The sequence below is a fragment of the Mus musculus genome, chromosome 16 (assembly GCF_000001635.26).
Source record: "Mus musculus strain C57BL/6J chromosome 16, GRCm38.p6 C57BL/6J".
NCBI lineage: Eukaryota > Metazoa > Chordata > Mammalia > Rodentia > Muridae > Mus > Mus musculus.
The window spans coordinates 38,971,987-38,994,223 of NC_000082.6; the positions used below are offsets into that span (position 1 = coordinate 38,971,987).

Below are 22,237 nucleotides of genomic sequence, written 5' to 3' on the forward strand. Positions count from 1 at the left end.
ATGTGTCAAGTAGATACTATCTGGGCAGTATGAATATTAGGGTATTGTCGTTTTCACAGAAAATTCCATTGGCTTGAGCAAATCTAATTGGCATATACATCTGTTCTTTTGTGTCTGCTGTTTTATGGTGTGTGTGTGTGTGTGTGTGTGTGTGTGTGTGTATGAATGGGCGGAGGTTAGTTAAGCCAGGGCTAGTAGCCCACACAGCAATGGAAGTGTCTTATGGTCCATTCACTTGCAGCAGTTTATAAGTCTTTTAACAAATTCTTTGTCTGATGACTTACAGGTTTTCGCTATTAGGTGACTCACCAGTTTGAAGAGAAAATTCATTATAGGCAGAGTGAATTTTCCCCAAGAATACCAGAAGAGTCTTTATTTGTGCCTTTTCATGCATGAAGGGAAAACGGGCTGGGATATCTGTAGATGAGTTTGCTTATGTGTGTGTTTTTCTCATCAACTAAGAAAAATAATAGCGAAACCCAAAGCTTTATCCATTGTGGAATATAACAGATGCCTTAGGCTGCTTTTGTAATGTCTCAATAATGCCGTGCCTCATAGGGGCAGTCAGTACTTGCAATTCCTAGAACGGCTTTCATGGTTAAAAGTCACACAGTCAAGGCATTTTGTAACAAGTTGAGGTTCTACTGTGTTAAAATTCAGGTGGAACAGTGGTTCTCAACCTTCCAAAAGCAGCAGTCCTTCAATACAGTTCCTGACATTGTGGTGACCCCACCCCAACCAGAAAATTATTTTGCTACTGTTATGAATTATAATGAAAATACCTGATTTGCAGGATATCTGATATATAGCCCCTGAAGAGGTCTTACCCCACAGGTTGAGAGCCATTGAGCTAGAGGAAGCATGAGCCAGGGGTGAGATGCTCTGGTAGGTCAGGCTCCTTAGGTTAATGGCTGGATGAAATTGCATCTCTGAGGCCATTCACTCCCCATTCCAGACAGCACTGAGCCCAGGGATGGCATGTCAGACATAGCCTTTAAAAGAACCAGCAGCCACATTAATGTTATACATGTCTTGGGGAGTGACCTCTTCTACCTGAACAAATGGTTTCTATTCCTGACTCAATGAATATATAGCCAATCTTTGAATTTCCTTTCTTTGTTGAGCTAGTTTTCGAATTAGCAGTTATCTTTCTTACCAGCTGACTCTAATTTAGTTTAGACGTTGGGCTGAAGGATGGACTGTTTCATTGGTGAATTCCCTTTAGACATTACTCCCACATTAGACGGAAAGCAGCCCTTCTCCCAGGGGTAAGGTATACATAGGTTTTTTTGGTTTGGGTTTTGGTTTTGAACCTGCTTTGGACTGATCTCTGCTTAAGCCTCCCTCTTGGGGTTGTATGTTACAGTGGATAAGGAATGAATAGCATGCAGCTTGGATTATAGTCTTGGCTCTGACAAATTTCCTGAATTATTTTATGTAAGGTATTTAATCACGGTGTCTTCTGTTCTGAGTGTACAATATGAAAAAACTAATGCTAGTGTCCATTTAACTCATAAGAGTATTGAAGATGGTATATGAAAAACAACAAGCTGGACCCTTCCCATCAATCACTAATTAAGAAAATGCCCTACAGCTGGATTAAAAACAAAAACAAAAACAAAAACTTTCTATTCTTTGTGAATTTCACATTGTTTACCCCAATCCCCCTTATTTCTCTGTCCCTCTATAGCCACCCTCTGCCCTTGCAACCCCCTACCCACGTGCTGCAAAAAATTAAAAAACAAAAAAGTCCCCCCAAAAAGAGGAGGAGGTGGTGGAGGAGGAGGAGGAGTCAGAGGCGGAGGCAGCGGGGGCAAAGAAGAAGAAGGAGGGGAGGAGGAGGAGGAGGAGGAGGAGGAGGAAGAGGAGGAGGAGGAGGAGGAAGAACAACAACAGCAAATCTTGCTGTGGAAGCTGCAGTCTGTCATGGTAATTACAGATCCACATACAAATTTAAAAGGTAACCCAATGCATAGAAACCCAACCAAATTTCAATACGGGACAAACTAAGTTTAAAGGAAATTAACCTATTATAAAACAGAGCTCAAATAAATGTGTCTCCCTAAACCACTGGAATTTCTCATTTGCTTAACTCTCCCGAGCAGTTGTAGTATCATCACTCTGGAATAGCCCACAGCTCACAGTCCCCACAGGAGCTCTGACCCAGAGAGCACTAAATTAACATCAGATTAAACACTTGGCATCTACAGTTGACCCACACGCCCTCTTGATTACACAAGCTTGTATAGAGTCATCAGGAATTGACACCCCACCTAAGGCCTATTTAGAGAGGAGATGATATCCCTACTTAACAAAGGCTAGCTTTAAGCTTGTAGTTCATATGTAGCTGAGGATGACCTAGCTTTATTAGCATGATTACAGTGTGTTGATTCAACTGTTAGGGTCCATATTTTCAGTACTAACAAAATTCTTGGCTTTATTTGATAGACAACTGGATGGCGTTTGCTAACAGAGATTGAGCCAGTTTCAGCAGGCTACCTGCTGCAGTCTTTTATCTGTAAAGAAACGCTATATACATGCTATATACATCTATCTACCTCTCCAAAGAGGGCTTTATCATTCTTACTTGTCAACCATACACAATCTCTGTGGCATGACCTTCACCATACCTGACTTCCTCTAAAAACACAGATATGATACCACCCTGACAATGCCAGCTTCATTTCTTCTACTTATCCAGGATATCCTAATACTCCAAACTCCAGGGGTTGCCACCCAGGGCGTGATGCAAGAGCTTCCTACTTCTGCTAAATCACTGAAAATTATTTGGGAAGCAGAAAGCCACTGTATCTGGATACTGTCAAGAAGCAGCTAGTAGCCCTTACAGCAACAGAAGCGCGTGTTATATAATGCTTAACTCCAGACCTCTTGAACCTGGATTGTTGGTTTTGGAGGAAAAAAATATACATATATATATATATATATATATATATATATATATATATATATACAAAATCTCATATATATACACATATGGAGAGAGAGCTCAAGTAATAAATTTTTACTCATGCCAATGTCCCCCCATCTCCTCTTCCCTTTCCTGCTCTTGTCCTCCTCCCTCCCTCTCCTCCCTCCTCTTCCCTTCCCCCTCCTCCTGCCCCCTCCATTGTGCACCGGTCTGAGTGACTTCTATCTTCAAGTTCATTGACTTTTTCTTCCTCAAGTGTCAAATCTTCCCACAGGCCTACACAGGAAAATGTATTTGCTGGATTCATACTTCTTATTTCTAGCTTTCCTAGTTTATTCCTTTTGCATGGGAGCAACTGTCTGTTAGTCATTTCACTTACTAAGTCCAGTCCCCCCCTTCCCCCTGTTACATCTTTATGTGTATTTAAAATAGCTGCTGTGTGTTCCTGTCTGCTAGCTCTAACACATTTGCCACCTATGCACTGGCGTGTATTGATTTCCTACCACCCTCAGTTTAGGTCGTATTTGCTTGTCCTTGCATGCCTGATAGTTTTTATTAAATGCAGACACTGTTGATACTGGTTCCGGGAGTCCAGATTTAAATGTCAGAGTGCTACATTTTATGCAAGCATAACGATAATTAGCTAGAATATAAACTTGATTGATTTGAAACTTGGTCGTTTGAGGTTGTGGTGTTTAGGTTGTTATGGCGAGGCTCAGGGTTGCCTTTACTCTAGGGGCTATACACACTATTACTCATACTGTTTGGGGCTTAATTAAACTCCTAGAATTTTCAGGGAGCCCCTCCCCCCACCCCTCTCCCACCCGCTATGGCTCTGTCTCTTCCTGCACTACCAACCCACAGACCTATTCGGCTCACAGCTTCCTACTAGTTCCTCTACATTGAGCCGCATGAAGTCTCGCCCTCTGCCCATGCACCGGAGTCTCCAATCAGACCTGAGGGGAGCTTCATGTAGATTTCTGAAGCTCATTTTAGTCCTTCCTGCTCTTTCAAAACACACTTCACAAAGTCTGTGCATCTCAGTAGCCCATGACTGACTCCTGGCTCTCTCTGCTCAGATAACCTGTTGTGCTGTGCCCTGCTCTGATTTCCTCCTCCTACTTCAGGATTGGAGCATGCCGTAGGGCAGAAGGCTGGGGCAGGTCTTCTGTTCACGTTGCCATACTCTGCATCCTTTTCTGCCTTCTGTCACTTTGTGTATTTCACTCAGTTTTAGAACCATTTGCGCTGGCAGGGGTAGAATGAAGTTATCTAGTCTTTTATGCGGAAGTCATGGGTGTGGGGGAAAGAGGGGAGTGGGAGAGAATCCGCTCTGGGCGGGAGGACACGGGAGGACTGCTGCACGCTTTCTACGCAGCACCGGGTGGGTGTCTGGCAGTGGGAAGCCACTGACCCCACTCGATGGGTGGTGGACAAGGGGCAGCCCTAGGTACCAGGTTCCCATCTTCTGGCATCTCATGCAGGACACCTTGGAGGAACTGAGAACAGAATGGGGCCCAGGGGCTAACGCCTTGGGGGCGAAGGTAGGAGAGGGCAGGGGGTGAATGGGGCGCTGGGTGGCTGGAGCACAGGAAGGCCTTCTGGTGGGAGGTTAGATGAGGCTCGTTAGGAGAAAGCCAATCCCATTGTTCAAGCACAGGTGACCTTGATGATCAGAGACAGTCTACGGTTTTAGAGCTTTATTGTAGAAAGGAAGGGAGAAGAAAGGAGAGAAGGTAGAGAGAGAGAGGCCAGCCATGGTTACATGGAGAGAGGGGGGAAGGGAGAGAGAGAAGGAGGGCTAGAGAGAAAGAAAGGTGAGGGCTTAAAGAGAGCGAGGAGGGGCCAAGCAGCCCCTCTTATAGTGGGCTGAGCTGTCTTGCTGTTGCCAGGTAACTGTGGGGGTGGAGTTTAGCCAGAATGCCAGAAGCTTAGGACATTGTCTGTGTGACTGATAGTCACAGAATTATGGAGTTGGGGGCTCTGTGGTTTCAGGCACCTGATTATGGGAACGTGGCTTGCCTTTCTGTCCCTTGTAGAGTTTTCTACTGGGTCACCGGAACAAGCTCCATTCAACCAAAATAGGCTGCCTATCACAGTCCCACAGTAGCATGTTAAGTTATACTTTCTACTAATATTTAGTGACAAAATCTAACGTCAGTCTTATTCAATTATGGGCTTTAATAGTTCTGTAGGCATAGCTTCATTTATATAACCTAGAATAAGTAATACTTTGCCATGATCATATTTTAATGTCTATTTCTTAAATATTTATAAAATTACTGTATGATCTTCACACCATTTAGACTTAGTGCTACCAGCTCTAATTGTCTGTGAGTATAGGACAACATTTGGATGTGTCATGGTTTTTTACTTATTTAATTCAGCATTTCACTAATTAGAAACTATATATGAGGCCCTTGTATAATACAAGTAGATTACCAGACACTGGCTACTCTGGCACTAACTGAAGGCAGATACTCTTAGATATTTTACATGGAGCAGGTACTATTTGACGCTCTTGAATTTGGTTTGAGTTCATGCAGAAACACTGATGCTGATAAGTGGTCTCCTGGGTGAGGGGTATTTGCTGAGTTTTCATGGGGGCTTTGGCCTAGAATATTAGAAAGTGGAGAGAGCACGAGATAGGAAGACATGGATAGGTAAAAATCCCCGGTTGCAGTTTCTCCCATTTGGTTTCATCCCATTTCAGTCTCGGGCTTTTGAACAACTACACTTCCTAGAAGTCCTTAGACTGGTTTCTGAGTCAGTTTTTTTTTTTTTTTTTTTACTTGTGTTATCTACCATTTGGTGAACAACTGGATGGGTAGTGGCACAACTTGCAGCAGAGACTTCAGTGTGCCTGAGTGCTCCTGTGTGCCTCAGTTTCTGTCCTTTGTGCAGTAAATCTGATAGACGGGAAATACGACCAGAGGGAAATGAGGGCACAGGGCTGGCACTTCAGAGAAATGATTCTTCTTTAGTGGCTTCAAGTTTTTAAATTTTAAAATGACTTTTAAAAGTAAGGGTATTCAGATGTAGACACTCATAGAGTTGAAAATGCAGTGTATGTATACTAAAGCAACATCTAACACACAGGTCTTACTGTGAATCTTTTTCCATGAAAATTGAAAGAATACATTATCAGTTCTGTAAGGACACTGAAGGGTGATGTATAAAACCACCCTACACAAACACTTTCAGAGAGACTTTTTAAAACGTTTAGGTTGATGGAAGTGAGGCAGCAGAGCAACAAACGAACTGCTGGCCTCAGACTGGCTTTCTGAGGAGTTTGGATAACTGATTCTCTTGTGAATAGCTGCTCCCAGGAGGTGGAAATGCTAATCCCAGGGTACCCTGAACCTGACTTTTCTTGGCAATGAAAACTCTGATTAAGGTATGATTGGTACAGTCTATATACTCAGTGCCCTTTATCAACATTTCAGTCCATAAAGTTGAGAAAGTGGATGGTTACAGGATGTTCTTTAAACTTACTTTATTTTAAAACGAACTCGCTGAAAACACCCCTACATGGGTAATTAAAGACCACCTTTTACTTCTGTCACAGCTTGTGGATGGTGCTCCAGTTGGTAGTTTCTTCTGTTTACTTCCTAGCCCCTGTCCTTGGGTTCGAGTTCCATTGCTGTGAAGAGAAACCATGACTTTGGCAACTCTTATAAAGGGAAGCATTTAACTGGTGCTAACTTGCAGTTTCAGAGGTTTAGTCCATTATCATCATGACAGAGTGCAGGCAGGCATGGTGCTAGAGGAGCCAAGAGAGCTACATCTTGATCTGCAGGCAGCAGCAGGAGACTGTGTACCACACTGGTGAACCTTGAGCATCGGAGACCTCAAAGTCTATTCCTGCAGTGACACACTTCCTCCAACAAGGCCACACCTCCTAATAGTGCCACTCCCTATGGGTCAAGCATATTCAAACACCTGAGTCTGCCTGGGGGAAGTGGAGGGGGTGCATGCCTATCCAAGCCACCACAACCCCCTCAAGCACATTCAACCCCTTCATTACAGATCCAGCCCAGATACAGTTTGTTTAATGGCAGTTATCACTAGATACTGACTTGTGACCATCTAAAGAAGGCTATTTTTATCAAATCCTAATTAAAGACCTGGAAGTGCTTATTTTTAATGAAACAGCTACTGAATTTTAAACTGAGTGACTTATCAGACCCAGCTCATGTCCTTCAGGTGTTTTTAATCATTAGTATTACATACATACATATTATGATATTCATATATAACAAAATACAGAGAGCATGCATATTATGCATTCATGTACATGCACGTTTTATTTCACATATATAGTTCACCGTGTAGACTATTTATAAGTACTGTAATGTGGAGCATTGGGCTAGACACAGTCTGGTCTCCAGTCGAGCTGAGGTTGTGAACCCTGGAGAAACCCAGTGGTGATCATTCACCTACATGGCACTGTAGGCATTCCCTCATGTCTCCTGGACTCAAGGCTCCTGTCAAAGTTACCACCCCCCACAGCTCCCACAGGAGAAGCATGTGGCTAGTAGTCATGTAGACAATGTCCCAAGCTTCTCACCTTCAGGCTAAACTCCTCCTAGTTACCTAGCAACAGTAAGATAACAGCCCACCATAAGAGGGGCTACTTGGCTACACCCCACTCTCTCCTCTCTCTTTATCCTCTCCTCTCACTCTCCTCATGCTCTCCTCTCATTCTGTTACTCTCCTTTCTCCCTCTTACTCTCTTTCTTACTCTAGCCTTTTCTTTCTCTCTCTCTCTCTCTCTCTCTCTCTCTCTCTCTCTCTCTCTCTCTCTCTCTCTCTCTCCTTTTCCCCCTTCTCTCCTCTTGGCCATGGCCTGTCTCTCCCTCTTTCTACCTTCTCTCTTTCTCCCTGCCTTTCTTCAATAAAGCTCTAAAACCATAGACTGCCTCTGTTCATCAAGGCCTGCTGCACTTGGATGATGGGATAGGCTTTCTCCTAATGAGCCATTTCTTTTATTTATTTATTTGTTTGTTTGTTTGTTTTTATTAGATATTTTCTTTGTATACATTTCAAATGCTATCCCGAAAGTTCCCTATACCCCCCCCCTGCTCCCCTATCCACCCACTCCCGCCTCTTGGCCCTGGCGTTCCCCTGTACTGGGTCATATAAAGTTTGCAATACCAAGGGGCCTCTCTGCCCAGTGATGGCCAACTAGGCCATCTTCTGCTACATATGCAGCTAGACACGAGCTCTGGGGGTACTGGTTAATTCATACTGTTGTTCCACCTATAATGTTGCAGACCCCTTCAGCTCCTTGGGTACTTTCTCTAGCTCCTCCATTGGAGGCCTTGTGTTCTCTCTTATAGATGACTGTGAGCATCCACTTCTGTATTTGCCAGGCACTGACAGCTATAACAGGGTCCCTTCAGCAAAATCTTGCTGGCATATACAATAGTGTCTGGGTTTGGTGGCTGATTATGGGATGGATCCCCGGGTGGGGTAGTCTCTGGATGGTCCATCCTTTTGTCTTAGCTCCAAACTTTGTCTCTGTAACTCCTTTCATGGGTATTTTGTTCCCTATTCTAAGGAGAATGAGCCGTTTCTAATCTCCCGATGGAAGGCCTTCCTGTGCTCTAGCCACGGATTGGACTAAGGACTCTTGCTTACTTGGAAACCTATCTCCTTCTGCCCTCTCTCCCAAACCTATCTCCTTCTGCCCTCTCTCCCATATCCCCAGGGCCGAGGGTGTCACCCTGGGGCCCCTGGTATCAGGGGCTGCTCCTTGTCCACCGCCCCCTTCTGCCGAGTAGGGTCAGTGGCTTAGATGCCCACCTGGGGCCGAGTGGAAAGCGTCTGGCAGCCCTCCAGAGTCTGCCTGCTCAGAGCACAGGAGGAACTCTGGCTGGATGTGGGCTATCCTCCCTCCCCCTCCTTCCCTACCCCCTTCAGGCCTACCCCTTAAGATCACTGGCCTGTTATTTCATTGTTTATCAATCATCTCTGTGGTTCTCCTTGAAGACTACTTTCCAAGGTGAGTGAGGTGGAGGTGACCTTGGAATGAGCATGAGAAGAACTGTCCTGTAATTTTCTTAGTTTTCCTTCCAGTGTCATTTTCATGACCCTCTTCTTGAGAGCTACATTAAAATTTTACTTTAATTAATTTTAATTTCCATGTATGTCTATGTGGCCCTGTAGTGAATGTACAGGTTTGTTTGGGTGTTTCTGCCTGTGCTTTTACAGAGGCTAGAAGAGGGCACTGAGGCTCTTGAAATGGTGTTACAGGCATTTATGGGGTGATTGGCTTGTTATATGGGTACTGGGATCTGAATCGCCATCCTCACCATTGTGTGGCAAGCACTCTTAACCACTGGGCCATTTCTGAAGCCCCAAGAACTACTTCTCAACAAAACTATCTTAGCGCTCCTTCCTGTTCTTTTGGTATCTAACTCAAGTAACTGTTTATCCTCTGCATTCTCAGATTGCACGTCCGCACTTTTGTTGGAAGCTTCGTGATTGTTAACTAGGTGTAAGCTATTTTGCACCCGGTGGTCACTGTCTGGCTAAATCTCTTCAGCTTCAGACAACTCTGAAGAGCCATGAAACCTGGGGGGGGGGGGTGTGGAGGGGGATTGTGCTGGAGTGTTAATGAGGGTGTCCTGAGTTGGTTTAGGGTATCTGATGGCGTGCACACGCTGAGGGAAAGGTATAACTGATGTCTGAGACTGCCACTACTTCCAGTCCAACTAGCAAATGTCTGTGGCAGAGAAACAAAGAGAAAGGACATTCAAAGTGCAGGGACGGAACATACTAAGTCATCATGCTACCTTGCACCTGGGAATGTTCCACCATTTTCCTCATAGTAGAATTATTTTAGCACACTGTGCCTTTTCATTGTGACTAGCATTGGAAAGTTCTTACTCTTCAGTTATCACCTATATTACTGCTAAATTTCTGAGGGGGAAAAAAACTACCTTATGTAACAGCAATATAGGAGGTTCTGTCTGTCCTACCTTGTGTGTCTCTAGTTCTTTTCCTTCTTTCTTTTTTCTTTTCTTTTCTTTTCTTTTCTTTTCTTTTCTTTTCTTTTCTTTTCTTTTCTTTTCTTCTTTTTCTTTTTCTTTTCCTTTCTTTTTCTTCTTTTTCTTTCTCTCTCTCTCTCTCTCTCTCTCTCTCCTTTTTCTTTTTCTTTTCTTGTTTCATGCCAAAGGAAATAGTCCCCCCACCAACTGGAATCTGCCCTGCCCGCCCCCCCTCCCCCGCCCCTGCCGTTGCCCCCAGGGCTCAGTAACTAGAATGGGAGCCCACAGACATGGTGCCTAGGATCACAGAGCCCCTGGACCCCCGGGGAGGGTTTCCTCTCCTATGCTAGCTTAGCTCAGGTTTCAATGGTTTGTCTTTGCAGTAAAGGGGGTCTCCCAAGGGATGTGTGATTTCTTTTTAAAAAATTCCGTTGGCTGAGCTCACTTTGTGAGCTTCATTACCACCACAGACTTAGGCAGTAGTTGCCTCCCTGCCTAGACCTAAAAGGAATTCATTGTATTCAGAAGTTAAGTGCAAAAACTAAAATTAGAAAAGAGACATTAAAAGGCAAATGTTAGCAGGAAATAGATAAATCTAACCCCCTTGCATATTTATAGTGTAAATGCATTTGACACACACCTTTTTCTATTATTTATTTATTATTACTTTTTTTTTAAATCTTTCCACCCATTTCTTGCCTCTGTGGTTGGTTCTGTGGTAGCTCGGGTGAAGGTTATAAGAAAGGAGGTCATAAAGAGGTTGCGTGTTCTCTGGCACTGAGGCAGCTAGAACACACCGTCCCTGTACCAGCTCCCTGCTCTCTGCCCTCACAGGCTAATTGTGCCCCCTGCCCCGTAGGCCTCCTGCTGAGCGGAGGATGCTTGAAACCTCACACAGAGGAGGCAGTCCTCCTCATTTTACTTCTTTTAAGCCTTATCACTTTTCATCAATTCTGTTGCTACCACAGTGTAGAAGGATACAAGAACGAACTGTCCGTCTGCACCATTTTTATTTTATGTGGGTGTTTTGTTCCTTCTGCTTTTTGCTTGTGTATTTACATTTTATTTGACTTTATTTTTGCAGAGATATGAGGGAGGGAAAGCTCAGAGACGGGACCTGATGTAGAACAGTTGGGATTTGGTTAATCTGCTTAGAAACAGCACTAATCGGTGCATCATCGGATGCCTGGACAACAGTGCCCCCACCTGCTTCTCCCTCACCCTGTTCTTGCCTCTTGGTTTCATGGACGCTTGACAATTTATTTCCGACCCTTTTTTTTTCTTTCTAATACTTTTCTCTTTTACTTTTGTTTGTATTTTATTTTTGAATCTTCCTTCTGAGCTGTCGCGGAAAGTAGTTAGCCTTTTGACCTCTGGTGGTTGGAGGCATAGAAATATATTTACTCATATCCTATAGTATGAGCTTTTCCTTAACACATAATTAAGAGCAGTTTTATAGTCCCTTCATTCGTCATAGAAAAGCATAGCTAAAGGTATGCATCAAAATGCTCCTATGGCCATTGGTTTTTGAGGCATCTTCTGCCACTGGAGCACTTAGAGGGTGTACTGGAGTCAGCCTGTTTTCTGATTGCTTACAGCTGGAAGTTTCTTTATGAGCTCAGAGTCAGTCATTGGTTATTAAATACCTCTTTGTGCCAGGAAAATTTAAGGTATACTTTCCAAAGCGATCCTGTGAGGTAGACATTTTTATCTCTTAAAAATGCTAAATGCCCATTTCCAGGACTTGACAGAGACCTGGGCTAAGGGAAACACCCAAGAATCAATGGAGATGACCTTAGTTAGTAGCTGTGACTCACAGCATTGGGGATATGGAACCTGAAGAGGCCACCTCCTGTAGCCAGGCAGGAACCCCAGTAGAGTGATAGAGACACCAGCCTACCCATAAAACTTCTGTCCCTAAATCTGTCCTGTCTACAAGAAATGCAGGCACAGGGGATGGAGCAGAGACTGAGGGAATGGCCAACCAATAACTGGCCGAACTAGAGACCCATCCTATGGACAAACACAAATCCCTGGCACTCTTAATAATGCTCTGTTAGGCTTGCAGACAGGACTCTAGCAATCCTATCCCCTGAGAGGCTCCCCCAGCAGGTGACTCAGAGAAATACAGACACTCACACCCAAACAGTGGATGGAGCTCCGGGACTCTTATGGAAGAATAGGAGGAAGGATTGCAGCCTCAAAGTGGATAGGAACTGTACAGGAAGACCAACAGAGTCCTGGACCCTTAGGACTCTCAGAGACTGAACCACCAACCAAAGAACATACATGGGCTGGACCTAGGCCTCCCCGCACATATGTAGCAGATGTGCAGCTTGGTCTTCATGTGGATCCTGAACAACTGGAGTGGAAGTTATCCCAAAAGCGGTTTCCTATAAGTAGTCTATGCTCTTCTAGCTGGGCTGCCTTGTCTGGTCTCAGTGGGAGAGGATGTGCCTAGCCCCACAGAGACTTGATGTGCCAGGATGGGAGGATACCCAGGGGCCTCACCCTCTCTGAGGAGAAGGGGAAAGAGGTAGGGGAGGACTGTGGGAGGGGGTGACCAGGAGGGGAGCAGTGAGTGGGGTGTAAAGTGATTAAGTTAAAAAAAATAGGGTACAAATCTAAACAGAACATTTACAGTAAAGGAAATTCAAATGGCTGAGAAAAAAAAAAAAAAAAAGCTAAATGTCTAAGGCTACCAGAGAAGCTTTTCCTTAAACTTGCCACATTGGAGTGCCAGGTCTCCACCATTACTGGGGACTGTATGGCTTAGAGTTAGGAAAGATTCTGCAGTCATATTAGGGACAGAGGCCTGCCTCCATCTCTGGGCCACTGTGTCCCTGTATAAAATGGGACCTAGCCTTGTTACTGAGATTTACGGAAATGTTTGCAGCACTATTTAGTACATACATCTCTGATGGCCTACATAACAGCCATGCTGGGCACTCTCCTGTCCTCTCCTGTCACTGAATACTGGGACCTGGTGTATAGTTTCAATGTAGAATCTAAGTGAAGAAAGCACTATGCTAAGAAACTCTGAATTGGCACGATAATCTCAGGGGTGCGCAGGGTTCCAAGCAGGGCATCCAGCAGCACATCTCGTTTTGGAGGCTAGCAGAATGTTGAAATCCAAAGGATGGGCAGAATTAGAAGGACCATGTGGTGATTCTAAGAAAATAGACCATCCTGAGTTCCAAGGTGGGAGAGACAGGCGCTGCTGAAGAGTAAATTTACTGAAAAGATAGGCAAAGCCAGATGCAGCAGGGGCTGGGAGGCTGTGTGAAGGACGTGGACTCATTATCAGGATTGGATCATATGTCTGTCATACCTCTTTCTCTCTGCATCCCTAGGTTTCTGTGAGTATCTGAAAGATAACAGATTCCCTCTCCCCCCTCCCATCCCAAGTACTATTCTATCATGCTATACATTCCTCCAAAGAACGCCTCAGCTGCTTACAAGTGAAACCAGGACAGACACAAACACATTAAAGAGCTCAAGAAAAAGAATGAAAACCAGTGTTCCATTTGGAAGAGGTGCAGCGAGCTGTGCTTAGAAAGAGCCTGTCTCAGAACAGAGTATCCTTCTGATGGTCTCAGATGGCTCTATTTGCTCATAATAACTCTACTTGTTGGTTTAGCCACTTCTGTCACGTGAATGCCCCATTAAACAAATGAAGCTCGCCTGCTGCAGCCAAGTGGGGATGCTCCAGTGTGTGGTGAGGTTGAGAGAGCACTTGTATTTAACAGTGAAGGCCACTGCTCTGGCCCTTTGCCACCTGGAAACTCTAGATAGCATTTCCCAATAGAAATCTTCACTCTGGTAACCCAGTGAATGTGCCAAAGTCCAAAATAGCAATTATTCTGTCAATAAGGAAACCTAACCTGAGAAGGAAAAGTAGTTTGTTCTCAGCCATGTTTAAAAATCTGTGTTCTTCAAAAGTTCCTAGAAAATGTAGCAGCAAGAATTTTGATGTTTTTCTGCCCCTGAGAAAGGCAGGTCTCTTACCAGCTCACATGTGACTGGAGAATTATGGGATCTGAGAGGATGTCCCAGAATGCCAGAAACATAGACGTTAGGTTCTCTCAGTCTTTGTAACCACCCCTGGCCTGAATCTAAACTGGAGTTTCTGATATTTGAACATACAGAGATTAAAAAGTCTTTCATGTAGTCCTTGGTGCATTAATATTTACTTTAAAATTATATTCATTAGTCCTATCCTGAACAATGATTAGCAAGAACTGACTATCCATCTCTTTTAAGTTGTTTGAACTTTTAATTGGAATCTCCCTCTCTCTCTCTCTCTCTCTCTCTCTCTCTCTCTCTCTCTCTCTCTCTCTCTCTCTGGCTGTGTGGCATGGAATTTAATATTAATTATTGAGGCTCCTTTAGTATGCGCAAGGTACAATGCTGGACTCTGAAGCAGCCCTCTTAACTTCCTATGGAATAACTATTGATGTTTCCCTCTCGGGCTTGAAGTCGGCCCCGTTACATTGATGATGCATGGGGAATCTTGCGATGATGAAACCCATGGCCAAGGATGGCCATCTTTTCCTGGTCCTGTCAAGTCTCATTTTTTATGGGCAAAATAGAGCACAAGTCTCCTTGTGTCAGGGAACTTGGACAATTTCCAGTCCCCTGCCTCTGGACCCTTTTGTCTGGCTCAGTGGCAGCCACTCCTACTTCCTCAGGGGCCCTAGGGCTCACACAGGAAAAGAAGGCGGGTTCACCTTTCTACTCTGCAAAGCCAAGCAGTGAGGAACCTGAGCTGGGCAGGAGCAGGGAGGGAAGAGGGAGGTGGAGAGGAGAGAGAGACAGTTTTTGAAGTTAGCATTTGTTGCTGGCTTATGTCTTCTGCATGGCTGCCCATCATATTTTGAATAATATTTCTGTAAGTTCATGTTAGGAGTAGATGTTGGAGATGACATCTCAAATTTCTCAGCTCCTATAGAGACGTGGGTCTTTCATTCAGACCCCTGTAGGCGTGAGGTTCCACAAGAAGAGATACACTGTGGCCTCTGTAGCCAACGGAGACAGCCGCTACTACACAGTGTGGCTTTGTGGGATGCTCCTGCTATTGGTTAGAGAACTGACATTAGTAGTTGCATGAGGGTATGGCATTTAGACTCTGTAGGGGCTGCTGCAGTATTTCTTTATCAAGTTCATTTCTCTGCGATGGCTTTGGCTGCCTTCCTGGAAGAGTCTTTAACTTGTTTCTTTGGTCCTATCACCGATGTATGTGGTTTCTACCATGGCCCCATCCCAGATTTGTTTCATCACTGAAGTATAATTTATATGCAATATGTCTGCTCACTTTGGTGTGTAATCTGTGCATTGTAACGGACGTTTACAGTTTTGTTCTCTCAGGCATGCTGCACCAAGCATCCTCATCTCAGATCGCCCTGGACTTTAGTTCTCTGCCCCACTGGACAGACACTGCAGCCCCAGCTGGGCAGCTGGCACCACTGTGTAAAAGTATCTTTCATTCATAATTATCCTCTAGGAGGTGTACTGCCTCTGCTAACCTAGGCCCAGCCCTGGAAGCTTCTAAACTCTACAAGCTAATCTAGGGCTAGAATGTTTTCAACCCTTGAGACTGATTTCTGAGTAACCTCATCCTTTCTAGCGCTTTCTGAAGTCTGGCTGGCTAGTTCATTTCAACACTTCTAGCCCAAACTCCTCTCCAAGTTGACTGATACACACACCAGCTTCTCTCAGCTTTTGACTGAATAGCTTGGCTTGTCCTCAACCTAACTCTTGCAATCGGTTCTAATCTGTTCCTTTTCGTTCTCTGGCTTGTTCTTCACCTGCAACCTGTCCCTGTAAAACTGCCTCCTTCCTGTCTCTCTCTGCACTGCTCTCTTAATACTCTGACTCAACTGACTAAGCAGAACTCATTTCTGAGTGCAGGGATTAAAGGCATGTACCTAGACCTAAACTTTTCTGTGCCTGGAACTTGCTCTGTACAAGCTGGCTTTGAGGTCTGTCTGTATTCCAGGCAAAGTAGCCATGTTGCTGGATTAAAATTCCTATATACCATTGATATTTTTATTTCTATCTATATTTTTTACTCTTTCATTATATAGTTTTTTTTTTAAGCTAGAGGCATGCAGTTTATCACCTATATCTGGATTATTTTTGCTTTGCACAATGCCTTTAGGATGTATCCATTTGCTTATGTCAGTACTTTGCTCTTATTTTGTTGCTGGCCATGCACTAATTGGCCATCACAGTTGATGGCTTGTGAGGTGCGTGGTAGACATGCTCAGGGGCGTGATTCTGAGAGTGTTCCCAAAGATGACTGGGGCTTAAGGGCTCTGCTGTACACAATCAATGATCTAATCAAAGAATTGATTCAAAATCGCAGTAGCCTTTTGGGAAGGGGCGGAATTGTGGAGGGCAGCAGGTTGTTGAGGGGGTGCCTCTGAAGGGCACAGCTCAGCCCTCCCTCCCCCTCCTGCTTTGTACCCTGCTTCAGAGTGAACTTTACATCCTTGGGAAAGGCTTCACTTACATTATGGTTAGCCAGCCTCTGTGTGTGGCTAGCTCCCTGTTTCTTAGACTTTCTCAGGGATTTTTATGTCTGTGTTCAAGAGGAAGGTTACCCTGTAACCACATGTTATTTTCTTTATTGGATTTTGGGATTGGGGTAGAGTGTTGGGAGAATATTTTTTCCTGGAAGTTTGCACACAGTGTTGGTGTTGTTTTTAAATCATTGCTTCGGAGTTTTCCCGTGAAGCCTTTAAGCTAGTGTCGTCCTGATGGGAGGGGTTTGAAATACAAATGAAATTGTTTCCTTAGTCATTTAGATCTTTTTACTGTTAGCTTTGATAATTTATGTTTCAAGCTACCAAATATATTAATACAAAAGCATTAATAATTTATTTTGACATTTAATATACATGGAATCTGTAATTATGTCTGTTTGATACCAACTTGAGTGATTTTGTGATTTTTTTTATTCTTGATCACGATAGATGGAGATTTATTAATTTTATTGATCTTGGAAAACTATTCTGAATTTTCTGTTTTCATTTCATTGAACTCTGTAGTCTTTATGCTTTCTTCCTTTTGGTTGTATTTGCTTTAATTTGCTTTTCTTTTGCTAGTGGCTTAAGAAAGAAACTTGATAGTTATAAATCATTTTTCTTTTCTAATAATGTCAAGGTACATTAGCTTGGAAGGTTGAGTAATACTTTGGTTGCTGCCCCAAAATTTTGATGATGTATTTTTTTGTTGTATTTGATATTGTATATTGATATGTATTCAATTAATACTATTCTGAATTTTTTCCTTAGCATCTTCTTTGACCTTTAAACTGTACAGAAATTTTAACAAATAGCTGATGATTATTCTGGACTTCAGTCTGTTAATCTGAGTTCTAGACTAATTCACATTCTTTACATGATATTCTTATAAATGTGCTAAAAGCTCATTGTATACACACCAGAATATGCTACATCTGGGTGACTGTTTCAGCCCCCAGGGAAAGTATTGTGTAGACTTTGTTGGTAGATGGAGTACCGTAAATGTTTACATTCAAGTCATTGTCTGAATTCAGGACTTCAGGACTGCTAATTGCCTATTCTATGGATTTATGGTAGGAAAGTCTTGCAGTCTCAATCAGCATTTCCTCTTTATATTTCACTTCTACCAGGTTGTGCACCTTGTCCTTGGTAGCACTGTGTAGGAATGAAGAGAGCTGTGTGTGTGGACCATGTACAGGCCAGTTAGTAATTCCTGATAAGTTCTTCCCTTGTGTTATTTAACATCCCTTCTCACACTCAGCTCAGTGACCTATCTCTCCAGAGGCCAAACCTACCTCATCATGGGATCAGCCTCCATTTTAAAAGAAAAAAAAAGCCCAAGAACTTGTCCTACATTGAACCCAAGCTGCACCCAAGTACCAAAAAGACCCCATGGCTTGTCCTTGGTCCATACCCCAGAGTTACTCCCTAGCTACTTCCTAGCAACAGTTACTCAGAGATTAGTCTGATTGTTCCAGATGTACTTTCAGACCATTTGTGACTATTTATGGTCTTGCTTCAAAGCACCCACCTGTGCTTATAATAGTCATTCCATTAGATGCTTGCCAGGCTGGACACCCTGTCACTTGCTTCCATTTTCCTATAAAACCCTGTCCCAGTGGGGGTTCAAGGCTGATTCACCAAACTGTCTTGAGGGTTGGAGATGAGTAAGCCCAAAGTTGAGTTTATAATAAAGAGACTCTCATGTGATTGCATCAGCGATGGCTCCTTGGTGGTCTTTGGGGTTAGTGAACGTTCCCTGGCACAGCACTGTCTTCTCACACACTGCTGCTTTTTCCAGGTTCTGACAACAGGGAAGGTGATGTTGAGTTTGCCAGACAGAATTATACTTGGTATGTCTCCTTTTCTCTGTGGTGTTAGAAACTGAGTTAGACCTTGAAAATGACCCTCACCTCTAGCCAACGTTTGGTGTATCTTTAGATAAGACCCATCTCATAGCAGCTGCTGAGCCTGTAGATGACTCTTTTTTCTTTTTCTTTTCTGGATCAAGTTCTGATGCCTGGTACAATAGTTACCCAGGATATGAGAGAGTGCTCATGCCTAAACTCTTGTGACTGACACGTAAGGAGTTACGTTCTGTTTTCTAAGAAGGGGATTTGAGGATGGTATAGTTAACATACTCCTTAGAACTCTACAAAGCTTGGCTCTGCTTTTCTGTCTTGCTGCCTTATAGTTAATTATGACCAAGCACTTCATGTTAGCTTTAAACAATGATGTACAAACGCCAGTGCCCACAGGAGTTAGGCAGCTGTTTGGCTGACTAGAGTGCTGTTCTATGGAGAGACAGAAGTGATGGGGCTTGCTGTGTCTAAAGGTTCAGCTCTTGTGAATTGCCATGCCAGACAGAGGCCCAGTGCTACTAGTTCTTCAAGATTAATTTGGTAATCTAGACCTGTTTTATTAAGTTATAAATAATTCAAAGTTATTAAAAAACCCCAGTGAGTCATGTAATATTGGTGAAATAAAATACGTATATAAATTATGTTGCTGGTCCGTGGTACTGTGGTGGCTAGGTTTTCTATAATTACTTTTACGCACTGCTCTGCATCTGTCTTACCAGACTATAGTCACACTGAAAGGGAATTTCCAAATGGGACAAAATGCTTCAACCCATAGCCAGATATGACCTCAGGTGAGGGTGACGGTGATGTGACATTTGAAGAGGACTCTGAAGTTTATGATGTGCTATTAGGAAACATTGCTGAGTAAATGTTGCCCAGGACATGTGTGCCGTGGTGTGAGCACAGGTACACAGATTCTGGAAGGGGACCTAGAGGAGTGTCCATCTTCTGAGCTCCCTGTGCCTTTGGCTTGTTGCTCAGCACAGGTGTTGAAGTCCTCCTGTGTCTCTGCCTTGGCTCTAGATCTGCTCTTTACAGTTACACCATACAAAGTACTTTCTGTGTTCCAGTCCCTGGCTGTCCGTTTGCCTTGGAGTAAGCTTGTGGTTATAGAGGTGAAGTCAGTGGGACGGCACTAAAATAAGTATCGTACCATTAAAACACAATGCCATGTGACACAGTCTGTGTATTAAGTGTTTGTTGCTTCAGCAAGAAAATCAGCATAGGAGTTCCTGGCGGCCAACGGCTTGTGGAGCAACGTGCCTAAGTTTTATTATGACTACTGTGATGCGTATCTTATCCACGATTCTCCGTCTATGAGGAAGACACACTGCAGTGGTCGGAAACACAAAGCGAATGTGAAAGACTATTTCCAGAAATGGATGGAAGAGCAGGCCCAGAGCCTGACTGACAAAACAACAGCTGCATTTCAACAAGGAAAGATCCCTCCGGCTCCTTTCTCTGTTCCTCTGCCTGCAGCGGCCATGATCCTACCCCTCCCCCCCCCCCCCATTCTCTAGGGTCCTCCTTGGCCTGGCAAGATGCCTGCATCCCACATCTCATCCCTGGCAAGAGACCCTCCCATGATGCCAGTGTTGGGCCCCCCTTCTCCTGGGATGATGCCTGTGGGACCAGCTCCTGGGATGAGACCGCCCACAGGAGGCCACATGCACATGATGCCTGGGCCTCCAGTGATGAGACCTACCGCCTGCCCTATGATGGTGCCCACACGGCCTGGCATGACCCGGCCAGACAGATAAGAGCAGAAGCGCTCTTTATCATTTTGTATTTCTTGTTCTGTTTCACCAGGAGATCTTGGTGCCGAGCCTGAAAGTTTATTAGATGCATGACAAGGAAACTTCCCTTCCTAACAGAGAGAATACTTTTGGAGGGAGGAGTGATACAAAAAAGTGCAGTTTTCACTTATATTGTGAAATGTAAAAATAAAATCATCGGCTCTTCTAGTTAAAAAAAAAAAAGGAAGAAAGAAAGAAAAGAAAATCAAGATAGGAAATTGTGTGATAACTGCTTCTGTATACCAGCAATAAAATGTATTGTGTGAATGGGCATAAACTAGAGATTTGGCAGTGATCCCATCCAGACACTGCTTAATGAAGGTAACCAACATAAACTAGAACCACCTGCATTCATAAAATTCGCCAGCTAGTAACCATTTACTATTAGTGTTTATGGCCAAAACTTAATTTAATTGCTATTAATAGAAACATATTTTAGTTCATGTAGCATTTTTAAAAAAGATCTTATAATAAGTGTACATATAATTTCATCAATTTAAATTTAATTAAAATACAGAGAAAATGTGATTTGTTTTTTAAAAACCCCAATATTAAAGAATTGTAATATTTCCTCAGTTTCCTTCAGAAAATCTAGACTAGAAGTTTGCTATGTGGAAATTTATTTTACTCTAATCGAACCATACCCTGTTGCAAGCAGGTATAATAGACAACACTTGTAAGTTCACATGTGAATCAAGTGAGCCAATGAGTATTCTTTGATTGTGACTGCTAGTCAGATATTTGAACAAAAGGATGATGGAGGTTTCCCAGCGTGCCACAAACACAAGGTCCTGACTGAAGAGGAGTTCCACTGACATCGGACAGTGCTCCATTTTGAAATCTTAGTGGGGTTGCTTGGGCCAGTACCCCTTCTAAACTCCCACCGTTCCACTGTGATAGGTGTTCTGGAAGACTTCATGTCTTATGCACGGCAGATGGCTGTAACACACCCTTGGTCTGTTCTCCTGGGTGTGGAATGATCCTTCAGGACTTTTCAGGATTATTCGCTGACAGCTTCATTTTGTTTGAATTGTACCTCTTGATCTGACAGACTTTTGATCCTAAGATTTTTGCTTTAAATCTTAGGAAAATGAGTCTTTAGACTTTCGGAAGAGGAAGGAAACTTTAACTTTGATTTTTAACTCCTCAGGGGGAACATGGCTATGTACTTTATCCCTTTCTTATTTAATTGCTGAGTCATTCAGAATTCATGAGGCGACTTCCGTTTGGGGGATGAAAGTACTAAGAAAAGATTGAACTCTGCAAAATGCTACCAATTCAGCTCTTGAATTATGCATTCTGCATGTAAATATTGCAAATTGTAGGATGTTGTAAGTGAATTTTTAGTCTAATATTTAGCATTAAAGTTTAAATCCTTGCCTAGCATTTTAAACATGGACATATACTTTAAAAGAAAATTGGATTTTCAGGTGATGTTTTACAGGTAAGGTAAAAATTAAGCACTTGAAACGTGAAACACTCGCTTCTTTACCTTATACTAAGATTCCCTTTCTTTAGGAAAATTATATGTGGTGCAGCAACCATGCTGAAGAGTTCCGGGATACAGTCACAGCACAGCAGCAGGTTTTACCTTCCACACCCTTGGCATCCGCTCAAGAGCAAGTTCTTTTTAAGATACTTTAAAGGAAAAGTTGAACAAGATTGAAAAACTAAATAAAGTTGGTTATACAACTTTTTTAATTATTCCAGATAAAAATTAACAACAACAAAAATTCTCAGCTCATCTGCAAATGTTCATGCCGTTGCCAGATGGACTGTCAGGCAGGATTCCCTGGGTGTCTGTGGCTCTCCACAGCTTCCCTTCCAATTGGGAAGCTCTCTCGAGCAGAACTCACGATGACGCTGCATCAGCTCACGTGTGTTTTCACGCTTAGGCTCATCTGCCTTTGCTCAGATACAATGAGAGCAGTGGCTTGCAACCTTCCTATGCTGCCACCCTTCAGGACAGTTCCTCATGTTACGGTGACCCTCCAACTATGAAATTATTTTGTTACTATTTATAACTGTAATTTTGCTACTCTTATGAATCATAACGTAAATATCTGATATGCAGGATATCTGAGATGCAACCCTGTGAAAAGGGTTTGACCTTCAACCCACAGGTTGA

The 22,237-nt window shown here is 43.4% G+C and overlaps 1 protein-coding gene and 1 pseudogene across 2 annotated transcripts in view; both read left to right on the forward strand.

Moving 5' to 3' along the window:
* The window catches only part of Gm34258, a 64,368-nt pseudogene extending 44,206 nt beyond the window's left edge, over positions 1 to 20,162 (forward strand).
* The window catches only part of Igsf11 (immunoglobulin superfamily, member 11), a 134,684-nt gene that overhangs the window by 79,511 nt on the left and 32,936 nt on the right, over positions 1 to 22,237 (forward strand). The window lies entirely within an intron of this gene.